The sequence below is a fragment of the Halichoerus grypus genome, chromosome 11 (genome assembly GCF_964656455.1).
Source record: "Halichoerus grypus chromosome 11, mHalGry1.hap1.1, whole genome shotgun sequence".
Taxonomy (NCBI): Eukaryota; Metazoa; Chordata; class Mammalia; order Carnivora; family Phocidae; genus Halichoerus; species Halichoerus grypus.
Genome location: NC_135722.1, coordinates 14966660 through 14978780, shown reverse-complemented (window position 1 = coordinate 14978780; position 12121 = coordinate 14966660). Strand labels below are relative to the sequence as shown.

Genomic DNA, 12121 nt, shown 5'->3' with positions numbered 1-12121 from the left:
AAATTGAAGGTTTGTGACAACCCCGCATCAAAAAGTCAATGGGCACCATTTTCCCAACAGCATTTACTCACTTTGTGTCACATTTTGGACATGGACATTTTTCATTATTATTTTATTTGTTATGGTGATCTGTGATCAGTAATATTTTTTTTTTTTTGATTGGTGATCTTTGATGTTACTTTTGTAATTGTTTTGGGGCACCATGAACCATACCCATACAAGACAGCAAACTTAATGGATAAAGGCTGTTGGGTTCTGACTGCTCCACCAACTAGCCTTTCAAGCCTCCCTATTCTGTCTCCTGAGGCCTCCCTGCTCTCTGAGACACAACAATATTGAAATTAGGCCAATTAACAACCCTACAATGACCTGTAAATGTTAAGTGAAAAAAAGGCTTGCATGTTTCTCACTTTAATATTTTACTTATTTATTTTTTAAGTATGCCCAATGTGGGGCTCAAACTCACAACCCTGAGATCAAGAGCTGCATGCTCTACTGACTGAGCCAGCCAGGTGTCCCACGTTCCTCACTTTAAATCAAAAGCTAGAAATGATTAAGCTTAGTGGGGAAGGCATGTCCAAAGCCAAGATAACCTAAAAGCTAGACCTCTTACACCAGTTAGCCAAGTTGTGAATGCAAAGGAAAAATTCTTGAAAAAAAATTAAAAGTGGTATGCTAGTGAATGCATAAATGGTAAGAAAGCGAACAGCCTTACTGCTGATATGAAGAAAGTTTTAAGTGTCTGGATACAAGATCAAACCAGCTACAACATTCTCTTAAGCCAAAGCCTAATTGAGAGCAAGGCCCTGAGTCTCTTCAATTAATGCTATGAAGACAGAAGAGAGGTAAACCTGCAGAAAAGTCTGAAGCCAGCAGAGGCTGGTTCATGAGGCTTAAGGACAGTAATCTCCGTAACATCAAAGTGCAAAGTGAAGCAGCAAGTGCTGATGAAGAAGCTGCAGCAAGTTATCCAAAAGATCTAGCTAAGATATCAATGAAGGTGGCCTCACTAAACAACAGATTTCCAGTGAGAATGAAGCCTTCTATATGGCTTTCATAGCTAGAGAGAAATCAATGCCTGGCTTCAAAGGACAGGCTGACTCTCCTGTTAGGGGCTAATGTAGCAGGTGACTTTAAGTTAAAGCCAATGTATATTTACCATTCTGAAAATACTAGGGCCCTTAAGAATTATGCTAAATCTACTCTGCCTGTGCTTTATAAACCAAACAAGGCCTGGATGACAGCATATCTGTTTAAAACACAGTTTACTGAATATTTTAAGCCCACTGTTGAGACATGCTGCTCAGAAAAAAAAAACAAAAACATTCATTTCAAAATATTACTGCTCAGGGGCGCCTGGGTTGCTCAGTCAGTTAAGCATCTGCCTTCGATCCCAGGGTCCTGGGATCGAGCCCTGCATCAGGCTCTCTGTTCAGCAGGGAGCCTGCTTCTCTCTTTCCCTCTGCCTACTTGTGCTCTCTCTGTCAAATAAATAAATAAAATCTTCAAAATATTACTGCTCATTGACAATGCACCTAGTCACCCAAGTTGAGCTCTGATGGAGACGTGGAAGATTAATGTTGTTTTCACACCTGCGAACACAACATTCATTCTGCAGCCCATGGATCAAGGAATGACTCTGACTTTTAAACCTTATTATTTATAAAATACATTCCATAAGACTGTAGCTGCCACAGAGATTCCTCTGATGGTCCTGGGCAAAGTAAACTGAAAACCATCTGGAAAGGATTCACCATTCTAAATGCTATTAAGAACATTCATGATTTATGGGAAGAGGCCAAAATATCAACATTAACAGGAGTATGGAAGAAGCTGATTCCAACTCTCGTGGAGGACTTTGAGGGGTTCTAGACTTCACTGGAGGAAGTAATTGCAGATGTGGTGGAAATAGCAAGAGAACTAGAATCTGAAGTGGAGCCTGAAGATGTGACTGAATTGTTGCAATCTCATGATAAAACTTTAATGGATGAGGAACTGCTGCTTACCGATATGCAAAGAAAGTGGTTTCTTGAGATAGAATCTACTCCTGGTGAAGATGCTGTGAAGACTATTGAAATGACAACACAGGATTTGAAATATCACATAAACTTAGTTGATAAGGCAGCAGCAGGGGGACGCCTGGGTGGCTCAGTTGGTTAAGAGTCTGCCTTCGGCTCAGGTCATGATCCCAGGGTCTTTGCTCAGCATGGAGCCTGCTTCTCCCTCTGCCTGCCACTCACCCCTGCTTGTGTTCTGACTAATAAAATCTTTTTTTAAAAAAAAAGCAGCAGCAGGATTTGAGAGGATGACTCCAATTTTGAAAGAAGTTCTACTATGGGTAAATGCTATCAGACAGTATCACATACTACAGAGAAATTGTTTGTGAAAGGAAGAGTCCACTGATGCAGCAAACTTCACTGGTGTCTTATTTTTTTTTATTATGTTAATCACCATACATTACATCATTAGTTTTTGATGTAGTGTTCCATGATTCATTGTTTGCATATAACACCCAGTGCTCCATGCAGTACGTGCCCTCTTTAATACCCATCACTGGTGTCTTACTTTAACAAATTGCTACAGCCACTCCCACCTTCAGCAACCACCAGCAGCCATCAACATCAAGGCAAGACCTTCCACCAGCAAAAAGATTACAAACTGCTGAAAGCTCAGGTGATGGTTAGCATTTATATATACATGATGTGTATATATCTGTATCTCATTTTTTTTTTTTTTTTGAGAGATAGCGAGCATGCACAAGCAAGCGGGATGGGGATCTTAAGCAGGCTCCATGCCCAGCACAGAGCCTGATGTGGCACTCAATCTCACGACCCTTGAGATCATGACCTGAGCCAAAATCAAGAGTCAGATGCTTAACTGACTGAGCCACCCAGGCGCCTCACAATATATTTTACTTTATTTATTATTATTTTTTAAAGATTTTATTTATTTATTTGACAGAGAGAGACAGCGAGAGAGGGAACACAAGCAGAGGGAGTGGGAGAGGGAGAAGCAGGCTTCCCACTGAGCAGGGAGCCCAATGCAGGGCTCAATCCCAGGACCCCGGGATCATGACCTGAGCCAAAGGCAGATGCCCAACGACTGAGCCACCCAGGAGCCCCTATTTATTATTTTTTTAAAGATTTTTATTTATTTATTTAATAGAGAGAGACAGAGCACAAGCAGGAGGAGCAGCAGAGGGAGAGGGACAAGCAGGCTCCCCTCTGAGCAGGGAGCCCGACGCAGGGCTTGATCCCAGGACCTGAGCCGAAGGCAGATGCTCAACTGACTGAGCCCACCCAGGTGTCCCCCAAAATATATTTTAATGAAGGTATACACATTTTTTTAGACATAATGTTATTGCATACTTAACAGACTACAGTGTAGTGTAAACATAATTTTTATATGCACTGGGAAACCAAAAAAAATTTAATTGACTCACTTTACTGTGCTATTCGTTTTATTCAGGGGGTCTGTAACTGAACCTGCAGTATCTCTGAGGTATGCCTGTAATTAAGGCTGAGAACTAAAGGAAATTAATAGGGATTAGCCAGGCAAAGGCATAATGAGTGGGAATAATAGAGAATGTTAAGGCTTGTGTGTGGAAGTCCAAAAGAGCTAAGCAAAAGTAAAGAACAGAATTGTAACTCAAGTAGCCAAACAGGGGCTAAAAAGGGCCATATTACACAAACCCAGTGACTTTATGTAAGGAAGGAGTACTGCAGATTGCCTGGCAACTACCAAACACTCAAGCATGGTAGTTACCATTATTATGTTGTTATAAGCATCATCCCAGTCATTCAGGGATTCTAGATTCAGTTCAGACTTTAACCCGTATTTCAGTCCTCTGGTCCAAGAAAGGCCTAAGTTACCTAAGTTAGCACAGCACTCTTAGGACCAAGAAAGGCAAGTCTCCTCTGGTTTAAAACAAACTGCTTCTTTGGGTGTACAGATAATCTCCTTTTTATCCTATAGAAAGCAGATTTGCTATTAATTAAAAAGTAAATGCCATTTGGGGCGCCTGGGTGGCTCAGTCGTTAAGCATCTGCCTTTGGCTCAGGTCATGATCCCAGGGTCCTGGAATCGATCCCCACATCGGGCTCCCTGCTCCGTGGGAAACTTGCTTCTCCCTCTCCCACTCCCCCTGCTTGTGTTCTCTCTCTCGCTGTGTCTCTCTGTGTCAAATAAATAAATATCTTAAAAAAACAAAAACAAAAAAACAACACTGTAAATTAAAAAAAAAAAACAATTAGGGAATAAGATGTTCTAGACAGCCAAAGTAGCCAAATAGGAGAGGTCAATCCTTGGAACAATTTTATGTAACTTTTTTTTCATATAAATCTAAGAAAATACCTAAGCCTCCCAGTCTTCTTAAATAAAGTATACTAATAATCATTTAAACTTTTCAGGATAATCCCCTACTGCCACAGAGTTATGAGGGACACTTGCACCAAATCTAAATGGTTCTAATATGGCTTTTTTGAATTTTAATGTTTTAACATTTTAGCTTTTCTTCCTCAACCCTTTTGATCAAGCTAACACTTTTAGTTAGCTTGTAATAGTGCTGCCTTTTTAAGTTTTAGCTCTTGATTTAAAGAACCAAGCAAGCTGAAACTGTGCCTAAGAGAGAATAGGATCTACTTGAGGGAAGCCAATAAAATTTGTGATACCTACTTAGGCTGCTGAAAAGCCTTTTTTGGTTTACTTCCTGGTAGCTGACTTTCAGATGAAGTATGCTACTTCAAGTCTTATGATTGAAAAATGAAAAGAAAAAACAAAAGCAAAAACGCATCTACATTAAACAAATGAATTTCATTTCAATAAATTCTTGAAACTACTCAATTTTTTTCTCATCTTTATAGAAAGGATCTAAAAATCATTTAATAACAAATCTCTAAAAAATATAATTAAGAGATCAAAGAAGTAGGTCTCTTATCTCTTAATAAAATAACAAAAATCATGTTTGAAGAGACAAGGTCAAGAGACATGAGGTCACCATGGCTTATCTGACACCGTATCTATGCCAAAAATATATGATCATTCCAGCTGAGTCAGAATTTATGCTTTGAATGCATCTAAACAAAGATCACATCTCAGGTCAACCACTGCTGTTACCAGGTCATGAAAAGCAATGTTTTCTGTGGCACTTAAAAAGTGTTAATTGGGGGAAAAAAGTTAGATCTCAGTAAAAAGCAAGTTACAAAGAAGACATCTGTTTGGGACCTAAGCTTCCTCTGAAAGTTGGAGAGAACTGTATGTATTCATATTTACTTTAATATACAGACAGAAAGATACAGAAACAATTGTATGTATATGCATATACATGAGTTAGCATACATACATATATTACTTAGCTCTGTCCACTGAGAGGGCCTAGAAATAATGACACTCCCAGCAATGAGCACACGGAGCACCCAGATCTTGGTTTCTATAAATCACTGTCCAGTAAAAGGAACCAAGGCTCCTTGGAGAACTGGTTGATTCTAGGGTTGGGCCAGGGAAAATATAAAATGTGTCTGGGGCATCTTATAGTACTAGAAAGTAAGGAAATGCTGAAAAAGAAAAAAAGGACGGAGACATGTCAAAGGGACACAGGAGCCAACATGAAAGATCTCCCAATGGTCAAAGCTGGAACAACTGAGCAAAAAAATAAGTAACACAGAATCAGATTATAACTAAAAGTACAAAATAGATATACTGATAGATAAATGGTTGAATAAAGAAATAAATGGGGGAGAAGAGACAAATCTTCCTTCCCAAATTCCAAATAATAAATGTAGGTACTCTTAAGTGGTACTTAAGCCCTCCACCACTTTGAGGGTGGGCTAGACAGAGTGATTCACTTCTAAAGAATCAGTATAGAAAAGGAAAAATAGTAACCTCACATATTAACATGGCAAACACTACCTTAACCAGGTGATCAAGATCAACATCATCAGGGGGCGCCTGGGTGGCTCATTTGGTTGAGCGACTGCCTTCAGCTCAGTTCATGATCCTGGAGTCCCTGGATCCAGTCCCGCATCGGGCTCCCTGCTCGGCGGGGAGTCTGCTTCTCCCTCTGACCCTCCCCCCTCTCATGTGCTCTCTCTCATTCTCTCTCTCAAATAAATAAATAAAATCTTTAAAAAAAAAAAAAAAAGATCAACATCATCAGTGATATCATGTCGATGTCACATATCCCCTGATATGAAATGACGGTATTCTGTGGCATTCTTTCCAAAAACATGTAACTCTTGTCTAATAATGAGAAAAATATTAGATAAACTCAAAAGAAGGGACATTACAGAAAATAACTGCACAAGGAACTGTACATAAGCACTGTACTCTGTTGATAAAGTGGTTTCCCATGAGAGTATGGGTTAACAACTCTGATGCTGCTATATATGTTTACTGGAATTGAACAATTAAGTAAATGGATGGTGGAAGCCAGGTTTCTACTGTTGACATGGAAATTCACAGATCAGCAAGGGGAGAAGGCTAGAATGGTCTATGTGGTAATGGACTAGAATTGGAGATATCAGTAAGAACTCATGTTTAACTTAATAAATATAGTTACAGATGATTACACACAGAAATATTTACAGACAGGTCTATATACAAGAGTTAGTATAAAACTAACTCTGCTCCATTAGTTGAGAGGGCTTAAAAGAAAGCAGCAATGAGGGCGTCTGGGTGGCTCAGTCAGTTAAGCATCTGCCTTCGGCTCAGGTCCCGATCCTGGAGGCCCAGGATCGAGTCCCACATCGGGCTTCCCGCTCAGCAGAGAGTCTGCTTCTCCCTCTGCTCTTCACCCAGCTTGTGCTCTCTCTCTCAAATAAATAAATAAAATCTTAAAAAAAAAAGAAAGAAAGAAAGCAGCAATGAGACTACTTCATGCCCAAATCTTGGTTTCTTATATCATTCTCCAATAAAAGGAAGCAGAGCTCCTTGGAAAAATAGCTGATTTTTAGCACTGTGACAAGAGATATACGAGATGAGCCTGGATCATCTTGTAGTGCCAGAAAGTAAGGGAGTGTTAAAAAATAATTATTAAACACACACACACACATACACACTGATGTCAGTATGTTAAAGGGGGCACAGGAGCCAAATGAAAGAGCTCCCAATGGACAAAGCTGGAACAATCTGAGCAATAAAAAAAAAGTAGTATTGGAATATAACTCATAGTATAAAATAGATATCCTTCATTCCATACTAATATAATACTTGACTAAATTAACAAATGAGGAAAGAAAGACAAATTTCCCATGCAGAAGAATTCCAAATAAGTTATGCAGATACTCCACCCCAAAGAACAGGGAGCATAACTCTTCATTCCTTAAATGTAGGCAACACAGTTACTTTTTTCCAAAGACGACAGTATGGAATGGGGGGAAAAAATTAACTTTATAGAGGAGTAACCTGACAAACATTACCTCAGCCAGGTGATCAAAGTCAGTATCAACAGTCATAAATCATGTTGATAGTATGTATCCTTTACATGATATGATGAAAATGGCACTTTCTGTCATCATCATCCCCAAAAACCATAACCCCAGTCTAATCATGAGAAAAACATCAGATAAATTCCAGGAGTGGGACACCCTAAAATATACTTGACCAATACCCCTAAAAACTTCCATAGAAAGCTTTTTAAATTAAAAAAACAAAACAAAACAAAAAACAGGGGCACCTGGGTGGCTCAGTTGGTTAAGCGTCCAACTCTTGATTTCGGCTCAGCTCATGATCTCAGGGTCATGAGATGGAGCCCCATGACAGGCCCCAGCAAGCTCCGCACTGAGTGTGGAGCCTGCTTAGGATTCTTTCTCTGTCCCCCACCACTCACATGTGAGCGTGCACATATGCCCTGTCTCTCTTTCCCTCAAATAAATAAATAAATAAATAATGATGAGGGGGGCGCCTGGCTGGCTCAGTCGGTAGAGCATGTAATCTTGATCTCAGGGCTGTGAGTTCGATTCCCACACTGGGCATGGAGCCTACTTAATAAAATAAAATCTTAAAAAATAAATAATAACAACAACAACAAAGGCAGGAGTGGGGAAGCCAAATCTACCTTCCCTCCCGTTGACACAAACATAAAACTACCATTTTTCCAGTTTTCTTAGTTGAAGACTTTCCAAATTAGTCTGTTGAAATAAGGCTCACATCCAAAGACACAGTAACACAGCCAGCTTTAGTTATATACTTACTGTCTTTATCACTTTATCACATAAAGACTATGACAGTTTTGGCCAATTTTGTTCAACAAATATTTTTTGACTACCTTTTTTGTTCCAAGCATTGTTTGAGCATTGAAGTAACCTCAAAGGTAGAAGAAGGAAAAAAAATCTGTGCTCTGCATTCTTTTTCTGTGAGAAAATCAGACAATACACAACCAAACAATAAATGACCTACTGGATAGTGATAAATGCTATGAAGTGAATAAAAAAGGAAAGTGAGGCAAAAGTGGCCAAGAAGGCTACTCTAATTGGAAGCATAAAAAATGTCTCTTTAAGATGACATTTGAGTTGAGACCTGAGCAGAGCTGGTATACAAAGAGAACAACAAATGTAAAGGCCAAAAAGAGTAAGTTTAACATGCTTGAGATATCTCATGTAAACAAGGCAACCGCCCTGATAGGAATGAGATAAGTGAACTTCAGAGGTAAGAATACAAGTCATTTAAGAATCTCAAACCACTCCCAACATTGCTCACCAGGAATCCTTCAATGGTAATTAGATCAAGATCTCACTTTTATGCTCCCCCAGTATCTCCCCGAAAGTCATAGCTGTCCAGTAAATAATGTATTTTGAACCGCCCCATCTTCCCTCTAAAAACTACCATGCCTATCATATTTTCTCATGGCTCTGCTAGAAGTATTAAGAAAAAAGGGAGGGGAAGTATTCTACCGAGAAAGTGCTCCTGAATTCTCCTTAACAGACCTCATTACTTCATATAGTACAACCACAGGTTAAAAGCAAAGGCCCTGAAGACAGACTAACTTGGGTTCAAATTCAGATTCTATTAGTTGTATGATCTTGAATAAGTTGCATAACCTTTCGAAGACTCAGTTTCTCATCTGTAAAAAGCTGTGAGGATTAAAAAAGATAAAATGTGGCACCCCGTGACTATTCAATAAATGTTAGCTACTGCTAATAAAGTATTTGAGTATTATTTTTTTCAAGGACCAGAGCTGGGCCAGAGGGATTATAGAAAGCAAACTGTTTGAGTGTAGCAAATTGTTTGAGAGATAAAACTGTCAAACTCCCTTAGGTCAGGAGCTTTGTCTTTTTCTGGTTCACTGGTATATTCCCAGAATCTAGAACAGTGATTAACACACAGTAGGCATCAACCTCAGTCTGTGTTGAATGAATGAATGAGACTCCATTGAGTCAAGAAGCATAAGAGAGCCTGGTTTTACTTCAAAATAAAGAAAAAAGTTTTCATTCCACATCAAGATTTTAAACAATATCCTAAGGCCTTGTTAAAGATGTTTTTATTATTTCTAATTGCCTCCTCAAAATCTAAAACAGTGTTCATAATATTAAGGTACTCAAATTTATTGCAATTAAAAAGCTCTGCTACAGGGCGCCTGGGTGGCTCAGTCAGTTAAGCATCTGCCTTTGACTCAGTCATGATCTCAGGGTCTTGGGATGGAGTCCCGCATCAGACTCCCTGCTCAGCAGGGAGCCTGTTTCTCCCCCCCACTCCCCCCACTGTCCCTCTCCCCACTCATGCTCTCTCTCTCTCAAATAAGTAATAAAATCTTTAAAAAAATTGTTTTTAATTAAAAAATAAATTAAAAAAAGCTCTGCTGCTAAAATTGAGCTGTCAGTTGTAGGCTATACTACTGTTCATAATTCAAAGCTGATGATCAAAACGTTGAAAGTAATAAAGTATAAGGTATATTGTTATGGGAAACCCTACTTGCCAGCGCTCCAGTGAGCAGACTTAGAAAACTTGTGTAAGATTTTTTTCTCACGGTTGACCAACTAAGTTTAATTTATGCTGGCAAAATAAATTGATTTCACCTCTGTATCATTAAATTTTATTAAAACAACATTACAGTTTATCCAGTCACTTCAGAAAAGTCCAAATCTTTTAGACTTCTTAAAAAGTTTCAAAAATTTGTTAGCTTAATATATTGGCTCTTTAGGTCAAAGAAGGACTTTTCAGGGTGATGAAAATGGAGAAAGAAGGAGTTCACCTCTATAAAAATGAGTTTTCAATTACTATAATTATGCATAAAATAAGACAGGCAGCATTTCTGGGCCAAGATTTGATGCCTTAGTTCCCCTTGAGAATTAGAGCCAAGCATAAATTTGGGGCAAGTTCTGCAAAAACCACTTTACCCTCTATTGATGCTGAATGAAAAACTCATTGTTAGGATTCATCAACACGAATATATTTTCTAACACACAGTAGCCACTCTGGCAACATCGCTTTCACCATTTTCTATCCCAGAAACAAAACAGGATGCATTTAAAAACTGCCTGACAGTTACCACGATTGCAGGGTAGCTATTTCAACAGCCCAAGAGTGGTAAGGGCTAAAAAGTAAAAAATCTAGCTTATCGAACCTTAAAGAAGCAGGCCTGCTCAAGCTAACCTGCACTGGTGGCTACTGTATAGGTCCGCCAAACCTTCAGAGCTGGAAAGATACCTGAACTCTACTGACACCTTTTGATAGAGAAAGACTGGCGTGAGGGCGGAGCGGTATGATCGGAATTGTTAAAAACCGCAGCAAGCCGGCAGGGACACAGGTGCGCGGGCAGGCCCCGGTACCGCAGTCCTTGTCACGCTCCGAGATGACCGGGCCCTTCACAACCACAACAGCCCTCCTAGGTTCTTATTCACTCATTCATTCATTTGACAATTACGCGAAGGGCACCGTAGCAGGGCCCGCTCGCAGGGCCCCCGCCCCAGCCCCGGAACACCCACAGCCGCCAGGCGCGGCCCTGCGCCGCCAGCATTCCCCCGACGCTGCAGCCCGCGCCCCGCCGCGGCGCGCTCGAGTCAGCCGGATCGCGGCCTCGGCAGCACACGAGCGCCCACGCCCCCCGCCCTCCCAGCCGCGCGTCCCCCGGCCTCCGCCCCGCTTCGCCACCTCAGACCGCCGGGTTCGTGCGGCGAGGGAGGGGCGCGTCGCGGAGGCCCCCCGCCCGGGGTTCAAGGCAACCCGGCGCGCGCGACGCCTGGACCCGACGGCCTAGGTGGGTGGGTCGGGCCCACCGGCCACTCACCTCCGCCGGGTCAGAACCGAGGGGCCTGCTCTAAGCCGTTTGAAACCGCTTGGGCCGCCGCACACCCCGCAGTGTCCTCGTTGTTTATTGGCTCTCGACGGACCGCCCATCGCCCGTTTATTGGTCCATTTGAAAGGACTGTGGGCACGCGCCGCCCGCAGCTTTAAAGGGGCCGCGCGCAGCCGTGCTTCCTTCGGACCCGGCGCGGCCTGATCGGGTGGGGACAGGGTCGCTGTAGCAAAAGCTGCCGACAGCGCTTCCCCCCCCCCCCGCCCCCCAAAGAAGGGCGAAAGATGTGTAGAGAGCTGTGCATCCCCGGCCACCAGCATGTTTCCTTTATTTAATTTTGGCTATTCAAGCTACTGTCAACACCTGGCAATTTTTTTAAAAAGTCATTTCATTCACCAAATATTGATTGTGCAGCTAAGTGCGTGAGGGAAAGAAGAAGCAGCTGGGATATCGTAGAAGGAGCAATGAATGGAGCCAGGATGCTGGATTCTGGTCTTGGACCCGCTCTAAGTAAACCACTTTCCTCAGTAAATCATTTGTAGCTTAGTTTCCTCAAACCAGGATAACCATGTTTCTCTTATAAGCTTAACGTGAGGATTTAGTATAACTAATTTAATGTCTAGGAAAGGCCTTTGAACAGTAAGCATTCTGCAAATGCTTAATACTCCTGTTATTTATAGAAACGACAGGCTTGGTTAATATGATTTCTAAAAGTCTTGTTTAGCTCTGAAAATAAAACCTTTTAAAAAAGAGGGGGTGGGGGCGCCTGGGTGGCTCAGTCGTTAAGCGTCTGCCTTCGGCTCAGGTCATGATCCCAGGGTCCTGGGATCGAGCCCCACATCGGGCTCCCTGCTCCGCGGGAAGCCTGCTTCTCCCTCTCCCATTCCCCCT

At 41.5% G+C, this 12121-nt stretch overlaps 1 protein-coding gene across 1 annotated transcript in view; it reads right to left on the bottom strand.

The window, feature by feature from the left end:
* The window catches only part of CKAP5 (cytoskeleton associated protein 5), a 102855-nt gene extending 91531 nt beyond the window's left edge, over window positions 1–11324 (bottom strand). Inside the window, exon 1 of the mRNA XM_078058076.1 lies at window positions 11222–11324. The gene's annotated coding sequence lies outside the window, so the exon portion shown is untranslated. The remainder of the gene's footprint in view (window positions 1–11221) is intronic.
* Window positions 11325–12121: the final 797 nt, after the last annotated feature.